The 25,746-nt window shown below is 42.0% G+C and overlaps 1 protein-coding gene across 1 annotated transcript in view; it reads right to left on the reverse strand.

The window, feature by feature from the left end:
- METTL25B (methyltransferase like 25B) overlaps nucleotides 1-25,746 on the reverse strand; it is a 492,409-nt gene that overhangs the window by 400,809 nt on the left and 65,854 nt on the right. The gene's annotated exons all lie outside the window — the stretch shown is intronic.

Raw genomic sequence — 25,746 nt, forward strand, 5'->3', positions numbered from 1 at the left:
CCAATGAAATGGAAATCATTGTATCCTGCAGAATACTCAGTGTGCATGAGAAGGAAATAGGGGCAAAAGTCTGGATCACAACAGCTTTCCATGAAATCAGCTTGGACTTCTCGATTTCTCCTAATGACTCACAGTATCTTCAGGGTTCCCCCTCTTATGCAGTGAAGACCACAACAAGGAGACCAAACATGATTACTATGCAACACAGTCCAAACATCTCGGTGTTCATGTTCAACATTCGGTGTTCATGTTCAAAGCATGTGTTATCCGTGAAAGGCTGGATCAGCTGGAGACAGGAGAAGAAACTGGAGATGTTGAAATTCTACTCTTTTGTATCTATTTTAAAATTTTATTTTCTATTTGTTGCAGCTTGCCATAACCTCACGGTGAAGGGCAGGTAATTCATTTAAAAAATGAAACCCATCTGCAGGGTGGGTCATAGAGGTAGAGTCTCCACTCTGGTCTGCTCCTAGATTTTGTCCCCTTCATCCAGACAGAGCCCATGTGCCAGACATCTTATCAGTGGGCATGGTGGCACAAGAAGCTCTGTTGACTGTCTCCCCCCAGATGCAGTGACACCACAAAGAAGGACCAAATGTGGTTTTTCATTTGAATTCTAAAACATTCAAGTTTTCAAAATAAGGGTGCATTTGGAACTTCTGCAGAAGTTGACTCCACCTCAGTGATTAAATATAGTTCAAACCAGTTACATGCCTTTGCTGTTTTTCTTTTTAAGACCTCAGTTGTGAACACATTTGTAACTATAACAAGTTAGAACTTCCTTCCACTGAGAATTGTCCAGAGAAGACTTTAGCTGAGATGTGAAAAACATGTTTTCTTTTGCAATATTTCAGAGAAACAATGAATCAGATCAAGTTCTTAACAGACCTGCAATTATCAAATTAATCACCATTATTTGTACTTCTTCCCCCTATTCTTGGGGCGGTCTACTGGTCCAATGCAAAATAACAATCAAAGACTAAAGGGTGTTACTAATATCTAGCAGTCACTGAGAGCTGGGCCTATAGACATAACTTTGAATGGCCACCTATTCTTTATTCTGTATTTTTTACCCTTGAATGAGCTGGGTGAGTGATCATTCAAATTCCGCTGAATAAGAATCACAGAGCAGATGGCTTGATGTCTACCATGAAACTCTCTGCAAGATGTTATTATTTGGGGTGGTGGTGTTCCTACTGCTATCCCGGGGGATATGCATGCTTGCTCCTCTCCCTCAATGTTCTATCAATGAACCTGTTCCTATAATTCACAAATATTATCAGTTGGGAGACCTCATCATTGCTGGCATTATTTCTCAGATCTACATATCTTCAAGCACCATATCCTTTGAACAACATCCGGCTCAGGAACTTTCCGATGACCACATGTATGTTGCTTTAAAGCCATATCATATTGTTTTAATGATACTTTCCCCAGACATACTGTCCTTTTGTATGGGATTTGGGAGGAAACTGTTGCTTTATTGATTGTCTTTAGGGTCAGCCAGTGAGTTTGGGGGATTATTTTTGTGGATATCTGAAATCTCAATCTCTCTTTGTCATGTGAGGCTGAGAAAACTACAGATTAATCATTTTCTCGTTACGTAGTAGTCTGGACAGCATACTGCTTTCAATTGTGCTTCATAGAGATGATCACTATCTCTCCATTTTGATGCTAAATATGTGGGACATTTCTTGGAACTGATATACAGAGGGATACTATATGTAATGTCTTGAGTTTCAATGAAATATTTTTGCATTAGTTTAGTGTTTTATTCCCTGCTTTCTGAGAGAGGTACGGCAAAATGACTTTCAGGGTTTGTTCATCAACATTACAGGCAGTAAATCTAATGTAAGAATAGTTGATTTCCAAGAGTTTAGGAAGAGTGGTGCTTTGAGGCGTCTTTTCCAATGAAAATATTTGTCCAGGACTAACTGTTTCAGAGGCTTGAAGCTGAGTTTCAGGAGGCCAAGGGAATAGCATCAGGGAGTGTAACTTGCACATGTTGAATGAAGTGGCATGCCTGGATAGGGCTTAAGGAGTAGGCACCAATGCAGCCATGGAAAGACAGGTCAGAGTATCAGATAATGTCCTCTTCCTTCCCAATGGCCTGTATAGTTGTGCTGCAAATTTCTATTGCTGCTGCTTCTTCTGTTTGCAACACAATGACTGTATGCTTGTAAAGGAGATGATGTTTGAAGTAGGAGGTCATTGTTTAAAATACTTTGGACCTTGGCCTTAAAAGCCATTCATGTGCAATATATGGCCAATTAATTTATACACTGAACGGAAATGTTGTGAATGTGATGAACTGAAGCCATGTAACACATGACTCTCACCATATGACACTTGATAAAGGGTCCTGACTCAGAACTACCAGCACATCCTGGCCTTGGCATTTGCTGTGAAGGAGATCAATGCCAACCCCCAAATCTTGCCCAATGTCACCCTTGGATTCCACATCTATAACAGTCATTTCAGTGCCAGCTGGACCTTTCAAGCCTCCATAGAACTTCTCTCCAGACGGGCCAAGTTCATGCCTAACTACAAGTGTGATGTTGAGAATACTCCAGTAGCAGTCATCGGGGGACCAAACTCTAATGTCTGTTTTCACATGGCAACTATCCTGTGCGTGTACAAGATGCCACAAGTAAGACGTGTGTGTGGAGAACCCCTAAGTTGAACAAGTCATTTGAGTGCCATTCACCTCCATTTTGATGCGTCTTGCAGACTGGAAAAGTTGTGAATAAAATAGACACATTCAGAATATTACTGAAATAAAAAACACCTTGTGGTCTATTATCTATCTCTATCTATCTATCTATCATCTATCTATCTATCTATCTATCATCTATCATCTATCTATCATCTTATTCATTTTTGTACCAATAGGGGAAAAAACGGAAAAGGCCTCATGGCTCAGTGACCTAAGGTAGTTTCCTACTCCTTGTTCTTCTTTGATGGACCGTTAGCTAAATTTTCCCAGGCTATTTAAATATAGCATGATTTCAATACCAAAGATGTTTTACCCATTAGATATTTTGAATGTGAAAGTTTTCCCTACCTTATATGGCCATGTAGTTACCAGAGTGGTGCTGGGTGAGGAATAGGGTGAGCAGGACCACAGGTCAAATATATTTTCTAAGATTATATACCTGATTCATTACATCCATATCAATCTTTCTTTATAGATATTTAGTACTAGATTTGTTTTGGTATTCAAGGATGAAACAATTTGAGGAGAAAAGCACAATTTGTTATGTCTCTATACTCACAAAGCGGCAACTGTTTCTCTTCTCTTACCTTTTCAAAACTAGCTGATATATGGCTCTTCTCCAGTCATGAATAGTGAAACTCAGGCTGTCTTCTTCCACCGGATGTTCCCAAATGGTGCCTTTCAGTACAAGGGAATTCTCCACTTACTTCTGCATTTCTCATGGACGTGGATTGGAGTTGTTTCCCAGGATGATGACAACACAGAGAGCTTTATAGAGAACATACTTCCTCTGCTTTCCCAGGGTGGCATCTGCTTCGACTTCGTAGAAAAATTCCCCAAACTAACTTCTTCCAGTGGCTTTGGAGACATGGTAGGAGAGGGCTTTAAGACAGTCAGTGTCGTTATGTCAAGTACTGCCCATGTAGTGCTTGTGCATGGAGAAATTCAGACCATGATGGTTTTTAGAGCAATGCCTCAGGTTGCAGAAATGGAGAATATGCCATGGAGGACAATGGCTAAAATTTGGGTTATGACAGCCCAGATGGATTTCACATCCTTCCCCTTCCAAAGAGATTGGGACATACATTTTCTCCATGGTGCTTTGTCCCTTTCAGTTCATTCAAAGGAGGTGCTGCTTTTCCACACATTTCTTCAGAACAGAAACCCTGCTTCAGAAGAAGACGATGGCTTCATCAGGGAGTTCTGGGAAGAATCATTTGACTGTTCATTTCCCAGTTCTGCGGCACACAAGATGGACTGGAAAAGGTGTTCTGGGAATGAGAGGCTGGAGATGCTTCCTGTTTCTGTGTTTGAAATGGGCATGACTGCTCATAGTTACAGCGTCTACAATGCTGTCTATGCAATAGCACATAGTTTGCATGCCAGCTGTTTATCACAATTCAAATACACAGGAATGTCACGCGGTGGAAGGTGGAAGCTTCTGGAGCCACAGCAGTGGCAGGTGATGGCCTGATCAGATGGAAGACACCACCACCACATATTTGGTGCAACAGCAACCCTTAGATGGTTCAGAAACTTGCATCATTATTAAGGATAGAATATTGGCATCTAAATGGTGGTTGAAGAAAAGACTTTCTTCTAAAAAAAACAACAACCCCTGCCCATTGCAAGTTATAAAAAGCTGAACAGTGGTTTGACTATAACTAGTGATGATAAAACTTTGTAATGGAACTATTTTAAAACACACATTGAATTTATGTGTGTTTTTTGGGAAGTAGTTACCAGAACAAAAGAGGAGCGTTCTTTCAGCTTCTCACCCCTTTGCTTTAAAATGTAATTCGACCATCTCTACAAGAGTTGTCTCTACTTCCATGAACAGCCTGGTAGTCACAATTTCCCCAGAAATTGCTTATTTAGAAGAATAATTGATTATCATATAGTATCACCCCAGATGCATTTTTGGGTAAAAATGGAGCTCATCCAGAATTCTAGGTGATTTATTGTTACTGTTGATGCCATTGGCCTGTATAAAGACTTTTAAGAGAATACAATCTGAATACTCCAAGTAAAAAATTTTATCACCATATTTCATAGTTCCACCTTTTGCACCTTTACACACTTACAATTTCTCTTCCTCATAATTTAGCTCCACCGCATTCTCAGGAGAATTTCATTTAACAACAGTGTGGGGGAAATGGTGTCCTTTGATCAAAATGGGGAACAAGCTGCTGGCTTTGACATTATAAACTGGGTCACATTCCCAAACCAGACCTTCTTCAGGGTTAAAGTTGGAAAGATAGACCCTCCGACTCTCCGAGATAAGAAAGATGCAGTGACCTCCCTGGACAACGTCTTCACCATTCATGAGGATCTCATCATCTGGCCCAAACAATTTAACCAGGTGCAGTCCTTGCATATTTCAGGGTGCATTTATAAATTTCCTCAATATTCAAGAAGCGAGTTATCTAGATACTCAAATGGTTGTAGTTCAATGTTCTTGAATTTTGAGGTCTCCGGTGAAATCATGCTTTCAAACCAAAACATTCACCTTGCAGAATGCTGGAACTTCATTACTATGCAAAGTCCTTTGGCCTTTTCATTGTTCTAGTCGAAGGTTGCTGGTAGTAGAGAAAATCTGCAGACTGTTCAACCACCCATCTAAAGCTATCCTGGACTCTCACTGGTGTGGCTGAAGAGCACTTTTGCAATCCTCTATCCTTTCAATGTTCCCCTCTTTCACAGTAGAGATTTAGATGAGTTCCTATGCTGGTATAAATCTCATTCCAGTTTGGGGATATTTCAGAGGATGAAGGTGGCTTTTAATTCATTGGGTCAAATCCATTCCCTGACCTTTCCTGTCACATCTCTCAATGGGCCAGAGATGCCCTCTGGAACTAATGTTATTACACAAGCCATTTCTTAAACTGATAGAGAAGACTGAGATAAAATTTACAAAATATAAGATCTCAAGTAAGCACATTTTTATTTCTTTTATGCACAGTCACAGCCCCTTTCCATGTGTAATGACCACTGCCATCCAGGTTATAGTAGGACCAAGAAAGAAGGAAAGCCATTTTGCTGCTATGATTGCTTTCCATGTCCAGAAAGGAAGATCTCAAACCAGAAAGGTCAGAAATTTCATATAGATAGTGCATCTAGTCAGTAGCTCATCAAATTGAACAGCTATGACCTTGCTTATCCACATCAGTTTATCAGTTTATAAAAGTCAACATTATTTAACATCCACCTTTTTCTCTGTACAAGACAACATAGCACATCATCACCCCCTTGGATGATGGTTCAAGGAGATTTGCAACTCCAGGTTTCAAAATCTGCATATTTTGTTTCTGCTTCAAGAAGTGCTTAACTTCTTTGAGGACAAGCCTGCTTACCCCCTATTAGGGATGCGGTGGAATTGCGGGACAGCCAGAGCCCCCCTCGCCAATGATACTGGGCTATGTGTCGGGGTCCGATCCTTGCCGCAGCGTGAGCTTTGGCTCACGCTCCTGCCTTGAAATCCTGCTCCACGTCAGCCTGCCAAATTGGCCAGTGGTTGGCCGGTGCAGAGGGCTGGGGTCTCCAGGGGTGGGCTTGAGGGAACAACCAGGTCTGCACCCAGGGGGTTTAACCTGTGCCAGCCCCCAACAAGAAGCTCTTCTTCATTGCATCAACCTACCGACTCACTCCAGGAATTTTAAATTTACACATTGAATTCACATTGCTTTGACTGGTGGTTGTTCTATTCTTCAATCAGGCTTTGGGCTAATTGACATCAATGCCCTTTTAAATGACCTGTGGGAGGGGGAATTTCTTGTTTATATTATTATTAATATATATATATATATATATATATATATATATATATATATATATATATTCAATGCCAGATGTCACTAACCTGGTCACTAACCAGATCATTTCAATTGCAACTCTCAGTAGTTCCATGGGGCTTCAATGGCTTCCTGCAGCCAATCAGAAGCCACACTTTGGTTTTCAAATGTTTCAGAAGTCAAACAGACTTCTGGAATGGATTCTGTTTGACTTCTGAGGTACAAGTGTATTCTCCCTCTGAAAACATTTAATAAACATACTGTATAAATATTTTTAAGACTGCATATGCACATAAATGTGATATAGAAAGTATGAAGTCTGAGGTGTATGAATATCTAAAACACTTTCAAACCTTCTGAAAATGCATTTTTAAAAATATTTCATCATCCCTTTAAAACACATGGCCTGAACATACCCCTGTATCTGGGAACAGGGATATATACCTTTCCTACTGCAAGATTAACTTTGATATTTTTTTCTGTTGCAAAGGAAGAAATAAATGAATAGATGCACGGTGCAAGGGCTGAGATTCTCATTTATGCATGCTATGTTCTTTGTATTCTGATTCCAGATATGGATGATTGCTTTCAATGTCCAGGAGATCAATATCCAAACATTGGTCAGGATACATGCCTTCCAAAAACCATCAGCTTCCTTTCTCACAAAGAGCCTCTGGGGATCAGCTTGGACACTGTTGCTCTCTCCTTTTCTTGCATCACAGCTTTTGTGCTTGGAATCTTTATGAAGAACAAGGACACACCCATAGTCAGAGCCAACAACAGGGGCCTCACCTACACTCTCCTCCTCGCCCTCCTGCTCTGCTTCCTTTCTGCTCTGCTGTTCATTGGACAACCGGAGGGTGTGACCTGCCTCCTTCGACAAGTACTTTTTAGCATAATCTTCTCCGTGGCAGTTTCTTGCTTATTGGCCAAAACCACCATTGTGGTTCTGGCTTTCATGGCCACCAAGCCAGGGTCCAGGATAAGGAAATGGGTGGGGAAACAGTTAGCCATCTCCATAGTCGTATCCTGCTCCCTGGTTCAAGCCACAATCTGTAGTGTGTGGCTGGCAACCACTCCCCCATTCCCAGACTTTGACAAACACTCAATGCCAAAAGAAATTGTGCTAGAATGCAATGAAGGGTCGACTGTCATGCTTTACTGTGTGTTGGGCTTCCTGTGTCTCCTGGCCGTTGTCAGCTTCACGGTGGCCTTCTTAGCTAGAAAGTTGCCTGACAGTTTCAATGAAGCCAAGTTCATCACCTTCAGCATGTTGATCTTTTGCACGGTATGGCTGTCCTTTGTTCCCACGTATCTGAGTACCAAGGGGAAGTACATGGTGGCTGTGGAGATCTTCTCCATTTTGTCCTCCAGTTTTGGGTTACTGAGCTGCATCTTTTCCCCAAAATGCTATGTCATTTTACTGAGACCTGATCTGAATAGCAAAGAGCAGCTAAACATAAGAAAGAATTAAAATAATTAACAAGTCTGTCTGTTCAATTCTATATGGCACGTTTAAATAAATCTTTGAGATTAAATCACGTGTTACTCAATAGTGTGACGTTAGAATTGAGACACTCCCTTCTGCATCCTTTCTATCAGTGGAATGGGGATAATGTTGAACATTGGGGAACTTTAACAAATATAGACTCATACAATTGAAGAGTTGGACAGGGTCTATTGTAGTAATCACAGCAAAAGATCCCTGACAGATGTTCATCCAAACTTGGGTTAAGAATGAAGATGTTCATCCAAACTTGGGTTAAGAATGAAGGGCATCACAGGAAACCTCTGATTGAGTTAAATATAACAACAACAACAACAATAACAACAACAACAACACAACAATTTATTATTTATACCCTGCTCACCTGACTGGGTTTCCCCAGCTACTCTGGGTAGCTTTCAACAGAACCTTAAAAACAGAATAAAACTTCAAACATTAAAAACTACCCTAAACAGTGCTGCCTTCAGATGTCTTCTGATACTTGGATAGTTGTTTATTCCCTTGACATCTGATGGGAGGGCGTTCCACAGAGCAGGCGCTACTACCGAGAAGGCCCTCTGCCTGGTTCCCTGCAACCTCACTTCTCGCTGTGTGGGGGCTGAACGATGGGGGTGGAGATGCCCCTTCAGGTCTACTGGGCCGAGGCCATTTAGGGCTCTAAAGATCAGCACCAACATTTTGAATTGTGCTCAGAAATGTATTGGGAGCAAATGTAGGTCTTTGAAGATCGGTGTTATAAGGTCTCGGCAGCCACTCCCAGTCACCAGTCTAGCTGCCGCATTCTGGATTAGTTGCAGTTTCCGGGTCACCTTCAAAGGTAGCCCCACATAGAGTGCATTGCAGTAGTCCAAGCGGGAGATAACCAGAGCATGCACCACTCTGGCAAGGCAGTCTGCGGGCAGGTAAGGTCTCACCCTGCGTACCAGATGGAGCTAGTAGACAGCTGCCCTAGACGCAGAATTGACCTGTGCCTCCATGGACAGCTGTGAGTCCAAAATGACTCCCAGGCTGCGCACCTGGTCCTTCAGGGGCACAGTTACCCCATTCAGGAACAGGGAGTCCTCCACACCAGCCTGTCCCCTGTCACTGCAAAACAGTACTTCTGTCTTGTCAGGATTCAACCTCAGGATTAAACCCCTGCAACCTTGCAGAACAATTTCAGTGGAAACAGTCTCAGGAGGCTTGATAAAAGTTCAAAGTTGGACTCCTGTGTCATTCCTGTCTGAATCAGTTTGGTTCCCTAGCTGAGATGTGTGCATGTAATAGTGTGTATCTGGGGTCCCTAGCGCCTTTGGCGTGTGTTATCGCTCCCCCCCAAATCAACTATGGGGGTCTTGCATGTAAACTGCTCAATGGCGCCTCCTAATAGTGCCAATTCATAACCGAGTCTCACGTCCCAAGAAGGGAATCATTTCTTCCCCATCCTTAGTTGATGAGCCAAAGCTTGAGGTTGTGTGACAAGCCCAAAGAGATGGAGGGATGTCTCCCTACTAGATTTAGTAAAGATTTCACTCATACTTTGATGAGTAAATTGTTTTGAGTTTTATTCACCGTTCCTCTGACTTTTTATATTTTAACAAATAAACATTTTACTCCACTTATATCTCCAAGTCTTCTTTTGGGTGTGGGGGCAATGTCAGTGATGTGCTAAGCATATTTTTGAGTGCAATGTTACTGAGGGAATTTATTTCTCCTACTATTATCATCAAGTTCATAGAAATAACTGATTCTTTTCCAAATCCCAGGAAAATTCAAGTAGCCACATGCCAACGATGAACAAAGACTCAATGAAGCTGTTAATATCCCCTGTTATATTCAAGCTTGGGCTGACCCTTGATGTTCTCTCAGTCTGATCAATTACTCCTTACACTGCAAAGATCTGGCATTTCTTGCCGTTCCAGTGAGACATGAAGAGTTACAACAAATCTATAGCATCAAATGTGTCCTGTTCACCCATCAGAGCTTTCATGTCTTTAGAATGCTTTTGCATTAATGCTATTGCCCATGCCTTTTTGCCTCCATAGGGATCGATATGCCTTGTTCGAAATTTTGCACCTATAGGTGATGCTTTGACTACAATAAGGGAAACATGGCTTTCTGTTGCGATCTGATAGAAAACCTACAACTCAAAACTGGTAATTATCTCTCCTCTGATTATCAAGTTAATCATAGTCACTTCGGCTTCTTCTCTCCATCCCAGGGGAATCATACAGCAGCCCCATACAAACTAGGAACCAAGGCTAGAAGATGCAATGAATAGCCCCTGTGCCATTCAAGGCTGCTAGACTCAAGGCACTCTTAGACTGATCACTGATTTCTTTGCACTGAGCAGACCAAATTTGCATGGTTGTTCCATTGAGAATTTCCTAACCAGGATTGCTCTGCTGATAATGTGCAAAGAGGTTAATAGTTTCGTAAAACCGTACATTCAAGATGGTGCTAAATCCAGTATTAATATCAGTAATGCTGACTCCTATGTGCGCAAACCGCCTGTTCCTCAATGTCCTATCAGGGACCCACTTCCAATTCTTCACCAATATTATCAGTCTGGAGACGTCATCATTGCTGGCATTATGTCGCAAATCTATATAGCTTTGAGTATATTGACCTTCAAGAACCCTCCCTCTCCTGAACTTTTCGATCATACTTTGTAAGGAACTGCATTGGGGGGGGGGTGGACTAGATGACTCTTGGGTCCCTTCCACCTCTAGGAATCTATGATTCTATGTGTTATATTTATGCAAATTCACTGCATGGTGATAATGAACTGTGGTGATGATTTCCACTAATCTTCTCCTTTTTAGTACTTTGTTAGGGGTTAGAGAAGATATGATATCTCAAAATGCTTTCTTCAAGCTGTGTCAACCTTTGCTTTGGAATTTTTGCCTATAAAGATGTTCCAGACCTAGAAATTAGCCATTACAACTTTATCACATGGCAATATACATAGCAGAAATTACATTTACTCTGTTAAGGCATTCTGGTTATTTTAAATGGAAGTCTCTGGGTTTCTAGAGTTCAGCTTTGGTTTTTATCAGATATGTTAGGAATCATTAATCGCTCAGACTTGGAAATGATTTTTCTAAAGAACTTTGGTCAATGCCTGTATGATTGGATAGCCAGATATTGGCAGCAACATTAATAATAATAGTAGCAGAGTTGGCGGAAACAATTGCTTACATTCTGTGAACAAAGAAACACATTCCCGCTTAAAATTGGGCCCTAAGTCATATTCTGTTGTGTGAAATAGCTATAAAACTTTCAAATATCACTGCAGCATCTCAGTAGAAGATTTGCTTTCTCTGTTTCAAATGGCTGTCATTTTGGTGACTGCAGTTAGGAAAATAAAATTGTATGCGTGTGCGTGTGGGTAATATAATTTGATTTTATGAAGTCTCTCTCATGCATGCTATATATTCGTATCCAGAGTCATTCATTGGATAATTCAGTCATGTGTTGTTGTTGTTTTATATGTACAAAATAAAAGCACACTTCCCTTTCTGAGTTTTACCTAAACCAGTTTGGGGCAGGAGGGAGTGTTGTGCGTTCATCTATGCATAGATTGGGTTAGTTAGCAGCACCAAAAGTTCTGCTCAGGGAAGCCAAATGTCCAGGTTTGTGTGTCAATATATCCAGACGGATCCCTGGGCTGTGAGGGATACAATATATTCTTTGCAAAGTTGCACTGTTATGCCATACGCAGCTCTCATTCCAGGCCATTGACACAACTCTACCAACATATCCTGGCCTTGGGATTTGCAGTAAAGGAGATTAATGAAACCCCCCAACTCTTGCCCAATGTCACTCTTGGCTTCCACATCTATAACAGCCATTTCAGTGCAAGGTGGACCAATCAAGCCTCCATGGAACTTCTCTCTGGGCAAGGAACACTCATCCCTAACTATAAATGTGATGCTGGAAGCACTTCAATAGCAGTCATTGGCGGGCCAAACTCTGATTTATATATTCACATGGCTACAATCCTGTCCATGTACAAGATGGCCCAAGTAAGAACAAAATAATCATAACCGCAATAGAATAGTAACTTTTTAGTATTGGCCAAAGCATTTCAGCCCTTGTGTGTGTGTGTGTATGGAATAGGGGATATATACATTTGTGTGTTTGTGTGCATGTGTATCTGCAGTAGGTGATATTTTTTAACCTAGTTCTATAATTCCTGAAATGACAATTTATTCTTCTTGCTCACCTATGTAGACAACATAGGAGGAAGAATTTCTAATTGGACACAAAATTGAAACTTAATATAAACCGTGCAATCAAATTCCAAAATCTTTCCAAAATCTTTTTTTAAAAAACCAGTCCCTCCACTAAATTCCACAAATCCACCTGTTATCCAATCTGACCATGATTTCTGAAATATTTGAAATATAATAGACATATCCCAAATTCTATGCCTTCTCCTTCATTTATCTCAGTTTGGTTGGTCCCCGTTGACAGATCTCTGAAATGGTGCATCAACTGAGCAACCTAATTCCACCCATTTAAAATATCTGTCCCCTTTCAATGTTTCTAGTTTGTTATGACTCATTTTGTGCTCATTTAAAGAAGCCCCCCACACATAATGCCTACATTTGGAATCTATGCCTTTTGTGTGTACTTCTTGAAAAGAATGAAACATTTCATTCTAAATTGCACACTTTCCAAGGCTTTTCAGTGCACTCCTTCCTAAAGTGTGATTTTTGTCGGCATCTTTTGCACAAGGGAAATATTTCCATGTGCATTGCAAAATTCTAAGTAGTGCATCTTTTGACTGGCCACTGCAATTCAATCAGTGCACTTCAGAAAGCAGATCAAACAAAATTGTACTGCATCTCTACATTCTATATACGGTTACCAGATTTTTTTCAATGAATCCAGGGACACTTTTCAGCTTCAATTGATTTTGTATAGGGACTGATTTGTAAATCCGGGAACTGTCTGGTAACCTTATTCTATCATAACAATTTATTATTTATCTGCCTGCCACCCATCTGACTGGTTTCCACTTGAACTGGTGCTTGATAGGACAATTGGGTATCACTTTTCCTTTACCTTTCCTTCAGCTGACCCTTTGCTTCCTTTACTTTCAGCTCATGTATGGCTCTTCTCCCATTATGAATAGCTATGTGCAAACACTTTTCTTCCACTGGGTGTTCCCAGATGGGCTTCAGCAGTACAATGGGATACTTCGTCTTCTACTGCATTTCAGCTGGATGTGGATTGGGGTGCTTTCTCTGAGTGATGACACTGGAGAGAGATTTGTACAAAACGTTCTTCCCATGTTTTCCCAGAGGGGTATCTGCTTTGATTTTGTAGAAAGATTCCCCCAAACAACCTATTCTGATGAGCTCCATAAAATGGTAGATGTTGGTTCTAAAATAATCAGAATTGTCATGAGAAGTACCGCCAGTGTTGTTCTCGTTCATGGTGAAATTGATACCATTATGGTAATGAGAATGATGCCCAACCTCGCAGAAACAGATGATATATCAATGCAAGGCAAGGAAAAAGTCTGGATTATGATAGCCCAGATGGATTTCACATCATTTCCCTTTCAAAGAGGTTGGGACATCACATTCCTCCATGGGGCTCTATCCTTTGCAGTTCACTCTAAGGATCTTCCAGGATTCCAGAAATTTATTCAGATGAGAAACCCTATTTTGTTAAAAGAAGATGGCTTCCTCAGAGCTTTCTGGAAAGAGGCATTTGATTGTTATTTTTCTTATCCTACTTTAGACAAGGTAGATGGCAAATTCTGCACTGGGGAGGAGAATATTGAGAGCCTTCCGGGGTCTGTTTTTGAAATGAGCATGACTTCCAAAAGCTACAGCGTCCACAACGCTCTATATACTGTGGCACATGCTTTGCATACCATGTCATGCTTCAAATTCAAACATAGAACAATCACCAGTGGAATAGCATGGGACCATCTGAAACCACAACCATGGCAGGTAATGTGATCTGACTAATGCAGATTTTTATTTTATTTTATTTAAAAAGGTTTAGGACTTAGGTATAGGGGCTATACTCTTCCTTAGGGCTTATATTGAGAGGAAACGCTACCATCCAGTAAGATTTAGAAAAACACAATGTATGGAAAATAGTTGTGCATTCCACGCCTTTGTTTAAAGTGGCCTCGCTTGTGCTCAGTTCTATAATGATTAGAATTGTGCAGTTTGCATGCATTTCCACATGCAATTCCAACACCCCTTTTAGCACTCTGGTGAGACTGGTGTACTCTTGGTCAGTAGACAACTGATTCAGTGAGAGGATTAGCTTTCAAACATAAAATGAACCAAAGCTCTCAAAGGTGGAAGATAATCACACTTATGTCAGATGGAATCCTTTTGTTTACCTTCATGGTTTCTCCTCATTCCCAATTTAGCTCCACCACTTTCTGAGAAGTATCTCATTCAACAACAGTGCCGGTGAAGAGATATCCTTTGACCAAAATGGAGCATTAGTAGCTGGATTTGATATTTTCAACTGGGTCACATGTCCAAACGAGTCCTTTCTTAGAGTCAAAGTTGGAATGATGGACCCTCAGGCTCCTGAAGATGAGGGGCTTACAATCCATGATGATGCTGTTGTGTGGCCCAGTAGGTTCAACCAGGTAAGGCCAATTTCATAGGATATCAGTCATTTTCTCAGTGGTAAAAATCCTGCCTAATGGGGCCAATGTAGACTTGACTGGGAGATCCATTGTGATTGCACTTATTGGAGGTCATTTCACAAACCGAAATTACCTACCAAAGCAGTGGTTGCAACTGTGATGGGGAGCACACAGATATTAACATAGAGCTGAAAACATCCGGGAGCATGAAGTCATATGTTGAAATGCATATATGAAGGTCCATGAAGCCAAATAATGATTGACTCAGTACTATTTTACTAATATTCTAAACAATAGTAATATTGAGAAAAATTATGTATAATTTGAGGACTTCCAATGTTCTGAAAATAATTCAAGAACCCCAGTTGCAACAGCCATCACTGAAATCAAAGTTAAATGGTTAACATGTAAAACGGAAGAAGATTGAATCAAGGGCTGGGAATCATGGCTGGGAATCATGACAAGCAACAGCTGACTGTGTCCTAAACTGCCTTACCATTGGGGGGGGGGCGGAAATGAATGAAATTATGTCAAACAATTCTTGAATGCATTCTAAAGTGATAAAGCCATAGACTCAGCTTGGAGAGCATTGCCATATTTAACAAGGGGATTAAGATAAAGTTATTCTACTGGATAAATTGAGTTCCTGGTAGTACAACTAGCTCTGGCTGCAGATGCCTAGAAAGTGCTCTCTGAAAAGGAATAATAGCATTTTCCTTTATCACTGTCCTAATGCTTAACTATAGATTTCATATTCTATCTCTGATACTATTATCTCATTTTGCTTATGCACAGACACTACCGGTTTCCCTGTGTAACGAGAAATGCCATTTAGGTTATCAGAGAACCAAGAAAGAAGGGAAGGCTTCTTGCTGCTACGATTGCCTCCCGTGTCCAGAAGGGAAGATCTCAGACCAAAAGGGTAAGGAATTTCCTGCAAACAATCGAGGCATGATCCAGCACAAGCACTTCAGAATTCAGTTTCCCTGATGTGAATGCTGTACTATCAGGTCTGGTCTGATTTATTGCCATGGAAAACTGTCCCTGGGTTACAGGTGTGGTGCCTGAGGACCCCCTTGGTATTCTGAGGAGCTGCAGACTATGAAACAAGCTGGAAGAAGACTGGAACACAATTAGTGCAAGTCTTGCTCCGAAGCCAATGAAAAGCTTATTCGTGAACATAATCATCCTACTATGTGGCCGTGTGGGCTGTGAAAAATGCTTATTTTGTGGCTCTGGAGGTTACTGACTCCCATTGGGGGGGACGACCTCTGGAAGATTTGGAGACCCACTGTGACCAACCAGTGTGGTGTAGTGGTTAAGAGCGGTAGTCTCGTAATCTGGTGAACCGGGTTCACGTCTCCGCTCCTCCACATGCAGCTGCTGGGTGACCTTGGGCCAGTCACGCTTCTTTGAAGTCTCTCAGCCCCACTCATCTCACAGAGTGTTTGTTGTGGGAGAGGAAGGGAAAGGAGAATGTTAGCCGCTTTGAGACTCCTTCGGGTAGTGATAAAGCGGGATATCAAATCCAAACTACTCCTCCTCCTCCTCCTCCTCCTCCTCTTCTTCTTCTTCTTCTTCTTCTTCAACTGGCTACCAAATGAGTGGATAAAGCCTAGAACAGAGGGGTTGAGGGCTCTGTAAAAGATTAAAAGGTCCTTGAACCTAGCTTGGCAGTACACTGCCAACCAGTACAAATATTTTAATGGTGTCCCATTAAAGGTTTAACCACTACATTTTACACCAGCTGTGGCTTCCAAACCAGGCCAAAGAACTGCCACACAGAAAGAATTGCAATCAGCCAGTTTTGAGGTTACAATGGCAAGGACTAGAGTTGTTACGATACCACTGTCCACTTCTTCCCATTGACCTTAAGATGCACATTGCTTGGGGATCATAGCTGAAAATGACTTCTTCTGAACATAAGGAATTGTCCTATCGAACTGACCTAGGAGTCATAATTCAAGGCCTTTCAATACTTGTGCATGATATCTTCCAAGCACAAGAGATGGGGCTTCCATGTACAAATATCTGTCTTTTCCTTTTCAGACATCGATGAATGTTTTGAATGCCCTGCAGACCAGCATCCAAACAAGGACCAGGATGGATGCCTTCCAAAACAAAAAACCTTCTTATGGAGAAGCTCTGGGGATATGTTTGGCTACCTTGGCTCTCTCTTTTTCTTTCCTCACTGCTTTGGTGCTTGGAATCTTCGTGAAGAACAACGACACTCCCATTGTCAAAGCCAACAACCAGAATCTCACCTACACTCTCCTTATCTCCCTCCTGCTCTGTTTCCTTTGTGTTTTGCTCTTCATTGGCCAGCCTGTAGAGCTCACATGCCTCCTTCGGCAAACTGCCTTTGACATGATCTTCTCAGTGGCAGTTTCTTGCATATTGGCCAAAACCACCATTGTGGTTCTGGCTTTCATGGCCACCAAGCCGGGCTGCAAAATGAGAAGGTGGGTGGGGAAACCGTTGTCCAATTCTCTTGTTCTCTCCTGCTCTCTTATTCAAGCCACCATATGTACAGTGTGGTTGGCAACCTCTCCCCCATTCCCAGATCTGGACACACACACAATGCTCAAAGAAATTGTACTGTTCTGCAATGAGGGGTCAGACCTCATGTTTTATGGTATCCTAGGCTACATGGGCTTCCTGGCCATTGTCAGCTTTGTTGTGGCTTTTCTAGCTAGGAGGTTGCCTGACAGCTTTAATGAAGCCAAGTTTATCACCTTTAGCATGTTGGTCTTTTGTAGTGTTTGGTTGTCCTTTGTACCAACATACATGAGCACAAAAGGAAAATTCCTGGTGGTTGTGGAGGTCTTCTCCATCTTGGCCTCCAGCTTTGGATTACTGGGGTGCATCTTTTTCCCCAAATGCTACATTATTTTACTGAGGCCTCAGCTGAACACCAGGGGGCAGCTGATTAGAAGAAACAAATAATCAGCATACCAAGCCCAACACAATCTTATTGTATTCCAATGTTTATAATTATCATTTTCAGATCAGAAAATGCCATGTGAGCTGCTGTTAGTGAGTGGGCCAAGTTTTCCACTAAGTCAGCTATGATTAGAGTAGGGAAATATTGTATCAATGAATTCCTAGGAAGATTGTAGCCTGCTATATTATTTGCTTTTAGCAAGTTTAGAAACCTATATACCTTAATATTTGGACATAACCAAAATATAAGGTATGTGTTGGGATATGAGTACTACGCAGCTGAGAACTAGCAGTTCAATGTTTACATCACATGATGTCTCTGACCGTGAGACAGGATGTTCAAGGGAGTTCACAGGGATTTGTTCTTTGTGTAATATGAGACCTTCCTGTTGCTTGTGTGAAGGAAGTTTGTTGCAGTCGCTCGGTGAAGTCTGAGTGAGCAGTCATGTTTTTGTACAGTTGTACAGTCAGAAATAAACTAGAGATGAAATAGAATTTCTGACTATCTTCTTTCTCCTGCTGGTATTCAAGAGGGAAGGGGGTGTGCACCTTTCATCAGGGAGGTGTCACCTATCAAGATCTCCCTGGACAGCCGGGATGCCAGCCAGGGAAGATCACCGGCAAACAGGCCCCTGGAGGGGGCCAGTTTTCCAACAGTATGTACTAATTTTGCACCCCCAGTTTTGCATTTCAGAGTATTTCATTTATTTTTGCTGCCATACAATATCACCCATATATCAATTTATGAAGGCTTTATGTAAATTTAGGAACTTTAAACTGCTTTTTAGTTTCCCTGTTTTTTTCTCTCTCTTAAGAGACTTCTTTTCCTTTTCATGTGATATTGATGTCTTTTTATTTTCAGGTGTTATGTACATAAACTAAGGTTACACAGAGCATTTCTGAATCTATACACATCATCAATGAGTTTAGTTTTTATACATGTGCACTAGGCAGATCTTCTGAATGTTGAGAATTAGAAAATTAGAAAAAAGAAAGAAAACTCTTCCATTTGATCATGTGATATGAGTCAGACAGCTCTTTTATGCACTTGTTGAAGTTCTGTTGAGGCATCCAAGTTTGCATCTCCCTTTATTGAAACAAGTCACAGATGGATTAACCTTCTTCTTTTTAACCCTGATGGAGCACCTGAACCACAGGCAAACCTCTGTTGGCTGTGACTACCACACAACCATTCAATTGCATCAACACACACACACACCTCTCCTCTGCTTCATTCCACCCCAATCCCTGAACAATGCGAGATTCCAGGGGTTCCAGCTTCCTAGGCAGGGTTCAATTTCCTTGGAATGAGGGACAGTGGATACTGTGGTGCTTTCATCCCCCAAAGCTGGCTATCCATCATCTGCGTAGAAACATTTAATGAATGGGGTTCTACTAGCATGCAAGACCACCTGTCCCCTTATGAAACAGCTCACACTATTAGAAAGAATTGCTCTCTAAGGTCTCCGAACTTCACAATTCAGCAGATCTCCCTGATCCCTTCTAGCTGCACCAGCATTACAGACAAGGGGGATTTAGGGCAAGCTGCAGTGACTCCCAATATCGAATCTATGAGGAAGCAGAGCAGCTTGGGATAAAAATGCCAGTGCTACAATTCATCCCCCCCCCCTTAGGACAAAACATTAAATATCAATATGAAAGTAATAATTCTTAGTGATGAATGTCCTATGTGAGAAGCCTTTCTTTTTTAAAAAAAGAAATGAAAGAATTAATTTTTAATCACTTACAAAAATTAATGCTTTTCCTGCTAATCTAATCTCCTACAAACTGTGCCCCCTGCAATAATGAATGGACAACCTATGCTATGCACTACTTCTTCGTGGATTTTGGGAACAGGGAGACTATTCCAAACTATGTCCAGATACAGGGAGAGTGGGCTTGTACAGAAGGAGATAACTAGGCTGCCCCTCTACCTTAGGCAATTCCCTAAGCCTGCCTAATAGAAAAGCAAGGCCCCAGCAGAAAAGCATTCAAAACAAAAAGTAGCTGTTTGAAAATGCCAAAACATAACGTGATCCAGCCTAGTAATCAACTTTAGATTTTTCTAGGGAAATATATTCAAATGTTAATTTTTTACCTTCTTTTTAGCTGCTCCTTATTGTTCAGTTCTGGTTTCAAAGATTCTCAGACTAAGAACCTCAATCATGCCTGGTATCAGGAAAAAAGTGTCAGGGAACTGCCATCGGAGCCAGAGGAGGAGAGAGGGCTCCAGAGGGATGGCGGAGAGGGTCCCAGCAGGAAGAGGGACAGCCCATCTGCTGGGGAAGGAAATCAGTGCAACACCAGTGGAGAAGGGGGGCAGAGGGGGAATTGGTGAGGGGGCTCCAGGACTCCTCGCCGGAGACCAGCGGGGAGAGCACGGGTCCTCCGCTGCCCACACCCTCTCTGTGCAGAAGACTTCCGCACAGAGAGAGTAGGCGGAGACTTGGCGTCAAAGAACTTCTTTGCTGGAAGAAGTTCAAGAAACGCCCACTGACGGATTCTGCCAGCGATTGAGACAGCCACAGATGGGTGGCTGTCCGGACAGAAAGGGTTCACCCAGGTAACTCAGCCAGGTGTGGCGACGACTTATGCACGAGCAACCCCCTAGAACCATTACAGCAAGTAATGAGAGATCCAGATGGTACCAGCAGTGATTTGATGGCTTTTCATGCACTCATCTCTGGCCTTGTTTAGTGTCCTTGTTGAGGACCTAGCAATGGCATCTGAGGCAAGGCGTTAGGGCTGAATAACTGGATCTCAGTTTATGATGGAAGACATGGTATGCCCTGAAGAAAAAGTGTGTGTTGAACAGCTCATGATGGATGTATTTCTTTCCTTGGTAGGCAGCAGGCAGGTCGGTATCAAAACTGTAACATTAGTCAACATTTAATAAACAAGCGTATACATTTTGGGATGAAAATTCCAGCCTACTAATCCATTTTAGATTTTGCTAGGGAAATATAACCAAATGTTAAATTTTTACTTTCTTTTTAGCTGCTCCTTATTGTTCAGTTCAGGTCTCAAGATAAATATATAACATTTAGGGGAAAAGATACAGCTCAGTATCCCAGCACTGGAGGCCAAGATGGAGAAGATCTCCACAGCCACCAGGTTTCCCCCTTTGGTGCTTAGATAGGTTGGAACAAAAGACACCCAAACACTGCAAAACACCAACATGCTGAAAGTGATGAATTTGGCTTCGTTGAAAACGTCCGGCAGCTTCCGAGCAAAGAAAGCCACAATGAAGCTGACAAGAGCCAGCAGTCCCATGTAACCAAGAACATAGTAGAACATGTTGGCCGAGCCTTCATTGCATTCCACGATGATTTCTTTGGGCAGAGAGTGCATGTCCAGATCTGGGAAAGGAGGGTCGCTACTTAGCCAGACTATACAAATGCTTGCTTGGATAAAGGAGCAGCCAAGAACGATAGAGATGGAAAATCTTTTCCCTACCCATTTCCTCATCTTGGATCCTGGCTTAGTGGCCATGAAAGCCAGAACCACAGTGAGGGTTTTGGCCAAGACCGAAGAAACGGCTACTGAGAAGATGATCCCGAAAGCAGTTTGTCTCAGAGTGCAAGTCCATGTCTGAGGCTGGCCAATGAAAAGCAAAGAGCAGAGGAAGCAGAGCAGGAGGGAGACGAGCAGCGTGTAGGTGAGATTCCGGTTGTTGGCTTTGACAATGGGGGTGTTTCGGTTTTTGATGATGATTCCAAGCACCAAGGCTGAAGTTGCAGAAAGAGTCAGAGCCAAAAGAGCCAAGCTGATGCCAAAAGTTTCTCCATAAGACAGGAAGTTTTATCTTTTGGGGAGGCATTGGGTTTTCTCTTTGTTAGGATACAGATGTTCTTGACAGTGGAAGCAATCATTCACATCTTGAAAGGGGTGGGGATGAATAAGAGTAGTTCAGTATTGCAGACAGTGCTTTTTTCTTAAAAAAACCCGTTTAGGGGTACTCTCATTTTCCTACTCATTGAAATACTGCCCCTCAGTGAGGCCAAACTTAGATTCACAAAATGTTTAGGCGTATGTGTACCCCTGCATCCCCCCAGTCCTGGGAGGAATGGAGTAGATGAGAGCATCTGAGGGTGAAAGGAGCCCCAAATGCACTAATGGAGGTGACTGGAAAGTGTTTTTTGTGGACTGGTTAAATCAGCAATTCCCCATCATATACATGAGTCCAATACACATAGAGAGAATGGAATGCCCAGGATCCTGCCACCATCACCACCCCCAGGACACAGGCCTTGTGAGAGTGTAGGAAAAGTGGCACATTCCTCACAAAAAGAAGCAATTATGAAGGCAGCTAGAGAATCAGCAGATTTGCCATGGAAGGGCAAAGAGACCTAGTTTTTTCTTATTTAAGCAGAGACACATTAAAGAAAAGAGGACACCTCTTATTTGTTCATACACAGTTGAAAACTAATAACATTTATGCAAGGAAATGCAGTCGTTCCTACCTGTCTGATTTGAAATCTTCCCTTCTGGACACGGAGCACATTCATAGCAACAAAATGGTTCCCCTTCTTTCCTTTGTCTGCTGTAACCTGGATGGCAGGGGTCATTACACAAGGCCAGGGGAACCACCTAACCAAGAAAAAGAAGGCATTGCAGGTATTCTATATTGTTCTCATCTTTTGCTTTTACTGTGTAATTATCAAAGTTTGATGCCTTTTCCTTTTACAGTGGACCCTCCGGATATGAACTTAATTTGTTCTGGGGGTCCTTACATACCCCGAAAAGTCCACAACATGAGGCTCCGCTTCTGCACATGCGCACGGCACGATAGAGTGCTTCTGCGCATGCGCGTGCGGGGGGACCTGGAAGTATACACTTCTAGATTTGCTGTGTTCCTAACCCGGAAGTTACATTACCCGAAGGTAACATAACCCGAGGGTCAACTGTACTATGCCACAGGACTGCTTTGCAGTATTAATAATTGTAATTTTTTGTTGTTATAATGTAGCTATTATTGGATTGCATTTGAAAACTAATAAATTTTTTTTACCCCCCCCCAAAAAAAAATCAACTGTCCTAGCAGAGGTTAAACTTGAGAGATTAGGGAGCTGAGTATTGTAGGGTAGGGACTTTGCCCCACAAAAGCGTGAAGTTTGTAATTGTATTACACAAAGAGGCACCACTGTGTAAATAAATTTGCAAAACAAGATTACCCAGGCATTTTAAATGTTGTGCTAAACTGTCAAACCAGACAGGAGCCAAGTAAAGCATTCATAAGTAGTCATTTTATACAACATACAGTAATTCTTGACTTAAAAAGAGAGAGAGAAATACTGTGTGACAAAATAAAAAAGACCTAGAACAATCTCCAGCAAATACAAACATTGTCTGACAAAGTATACAGAACACTGCACCTGAAGAGATAGAAAGAGAAAGTGAAACCCAGGCTCCTTTTCCCCTCTTATTATAGTCAGCAATACCTTGACAGAAGAGATTACAGAACCAGTATCTGAAGAACTGTGCATGCACACAAAAGCTTATACCTAGAACATACGTAGTTGGTCTCTAAGGTGCTACTCAACTTTGTACATACACAGCGACCCACAGATTCATAATTATTCTCTCTCTCTCTCTCTCCTATTTATTTATTTTTTTCACTCTCTTCTTATTCGCCTCTTACTCGCCTCTTTCTTTTTCTTTTTCTTTTGTTCTTTCATTGGAGTCCTATGTCTGGTGCCTTTATTAAGGTCGAGAGATTGTAAGCTCATGGAGGTGGTAGATGGAGGGTTGATGGAGGACCCTGAGAGACAGGGTAATGTTGGTGAAATTTTAAAGGGGGTTCCTAGACTGGAGGTTACCTTCACAGAAACCCAACAGAAGAGGATGCAGACACCAAGTGAAGATACAGGCCTTTATTGAGCAGGACAGCCTCAAAAATAAGGAGGAGGCTGCAAAGAACCACATCCAAAGCAATGTTTTATATACACTTTCAAATTACACACATGATTGCTATTCACTAATCAAAGAATCACAGCAATCTTAATAGATGCAACCCAATGTCATCATCCTGAAGAAATCCAAACCATATGGCCCTTCAGATCAGCTCTCATCATAATATCATGTGGTTACATATAGCCATATTTCCTTACTAAGACTTTGACTAACTTTCCTATTCATTAAATATCTCCCAATATTCTTTTTTGTCTGGCTACAAAACAATTCAAGGTAAATCATAATTGCCATAACTGCCAGTTTACTCTCCTTAGTGTTCTGGAATGAACATTCGCTACGTACAGTACCTAAAAGCAGCTAGTAAGGTAAAGGTCAAGGGACCCCTGACCATTAGGTCCAGTCGTGACCGACTCTGGGGTTGCGGCGCTCATCTCACTTTATTGGCTGAGGGTGCCGGTGTACAGCTTCCGGGTCATGTGGCCAGCATGATTAAGCCACTTCTGGTGAACCAGAGCAGCGCACGGAAACGCTATTTACCTTCTCGCCGGAGCGGTACCTATTTATCTACTTACACTTTGATGTGCTTTCAAACTGTAGGTTGGCAGGAGCAGGGACCGAGCAACGGGAGCTCACCCTGTCACAGGGATTCGAACCGCCGGCCTTCTGAACGGCAAGTCCTAGGCTCTGTGGTTTAACCCACAGCGCCACCCGTGTCCCTTAAAAGCAGCTAGTACTGTACAGTAAACGGTGGATAGGTACAGGTCTTCTCAGTTTAGCTAGGCCATAGATTGAAAAGAAAATGGAACCACAACATGATGCAATATTACATTATTATTTTCTCCATCGGTGATGTTTGTCTCCCAGGGTGAGAGGAGAACGTAAAGGTGCCAAGTGAGAACTCAGGGGAGTTACTCTCTGTTGTGGGTGGTAAGGGCTAAGAAGAGTCCACCCACAGAGGACTCTGTATTCTACCCATTCAATTTGTATTTTTCTGTAGCTGCTATCACACTGTATTATGGAAAATAATAATAATAATCTCATTCTAAAAAAAAAGGATTCCTGAGAGTTGAACCCTTTCTGTTGATCATCTCAACCAAACAAACCTTGAAACATTTTAAAAAGTATCCACATTTGAATATAATGATTTCAGTTGTTAGATTGATACTTATTTATTTTTTTCAACTGTTCTTTATTGTTCATTTCATGTCTCAAGATAATTATATAACATTTAGGGGGAAAGATACAGCTCAGCATCCCAGCACTGGAGGCCAAGATGGAGAAGATCTCCACAGCCACCAGGTTTTTTCCCTTTGGTGCTTAGATATGTTGGGAGAAAAGACGCCCAAACACTGCAAAACACCAAAACACTTCCTAACTTCCAAATTGCTCCTTACTGCCTACGGTGGAGGAGGCGCTACCAGGCTTTCAAGTTACATGGTGTCAACTGTCTGCTGTACTGTTTCTACCACTTCTGACTTCTGTCTCTGTTCAGGACTAGAGCATATGCTGGCTTGCTCCTTCTCCTCCTCCTCCTCCTCCTCCTCCTCCTGTTTGCCACCACCACACACCTGGGTCCATGCAATCTTCATCTGCCTCCAGCCTGGAAGCCTCTTTGGATGGAGGCCACCACCATTCCTCCTCCTCATCTGGCCAGTCCCTGACAGATATGCTATATATGATGTGATATATCCGATGTCAGCTGTGGGACAGATAATGAGTGGCTGGGCTGATGAGGGTTTGTGGATTCCATCAGCTGTCAGGAGCACCTAGAAAGCCCTGTACAAAGTGCTCTACAAGTGCTGGTGATGAGCTGATAGTTCAGGATTGCAAATCAGTTTTCATGGTGCTATGGAAGCCCCAACAGTCAGCTGATCATGAAGGCTACCATAGCTCTGAGAGTACCAGTATGCAAGCCCCAATGATCAACAGATTGCAAGGGGTTGCAGAGTGCCATGTTTGGAGATTTTCAACCCCAATGATCAGCTGATCATTCATGTGAGAAAAATCAGTTCTCTGATGTCACTGCAACATCAGATGTTGAGAAATATGCTGCACCTAAAGATTCAGGACACCTTTCAGATCAAGTTCCCCACAAGATCTCAAGATCAACCATGTTGTTTACAATATGGTTTTAGGCCTCAAAATTTGGTGGTGGTCAATCTAGTTAGAAAAATACAACCTAAAAATTTTCAGCACCAGAAATAAGAATTAAGAATATTCATGCTACTATGACAGTATTGCCTTTATTCTTTGGACATAACTT

Source organism: Podarcis erhardii (assembly GCF_964252035.2).
Source record: "Podarcis erhardii genome assembly, chromosome: 15".
NCBI classification, from domain to species: domain Eukaryota; kingdom Metazoa; phylum Chordata; class Lepidosauria; order Squamata; family Lacertidae; genus Podarcis; species Podarcis erhardii.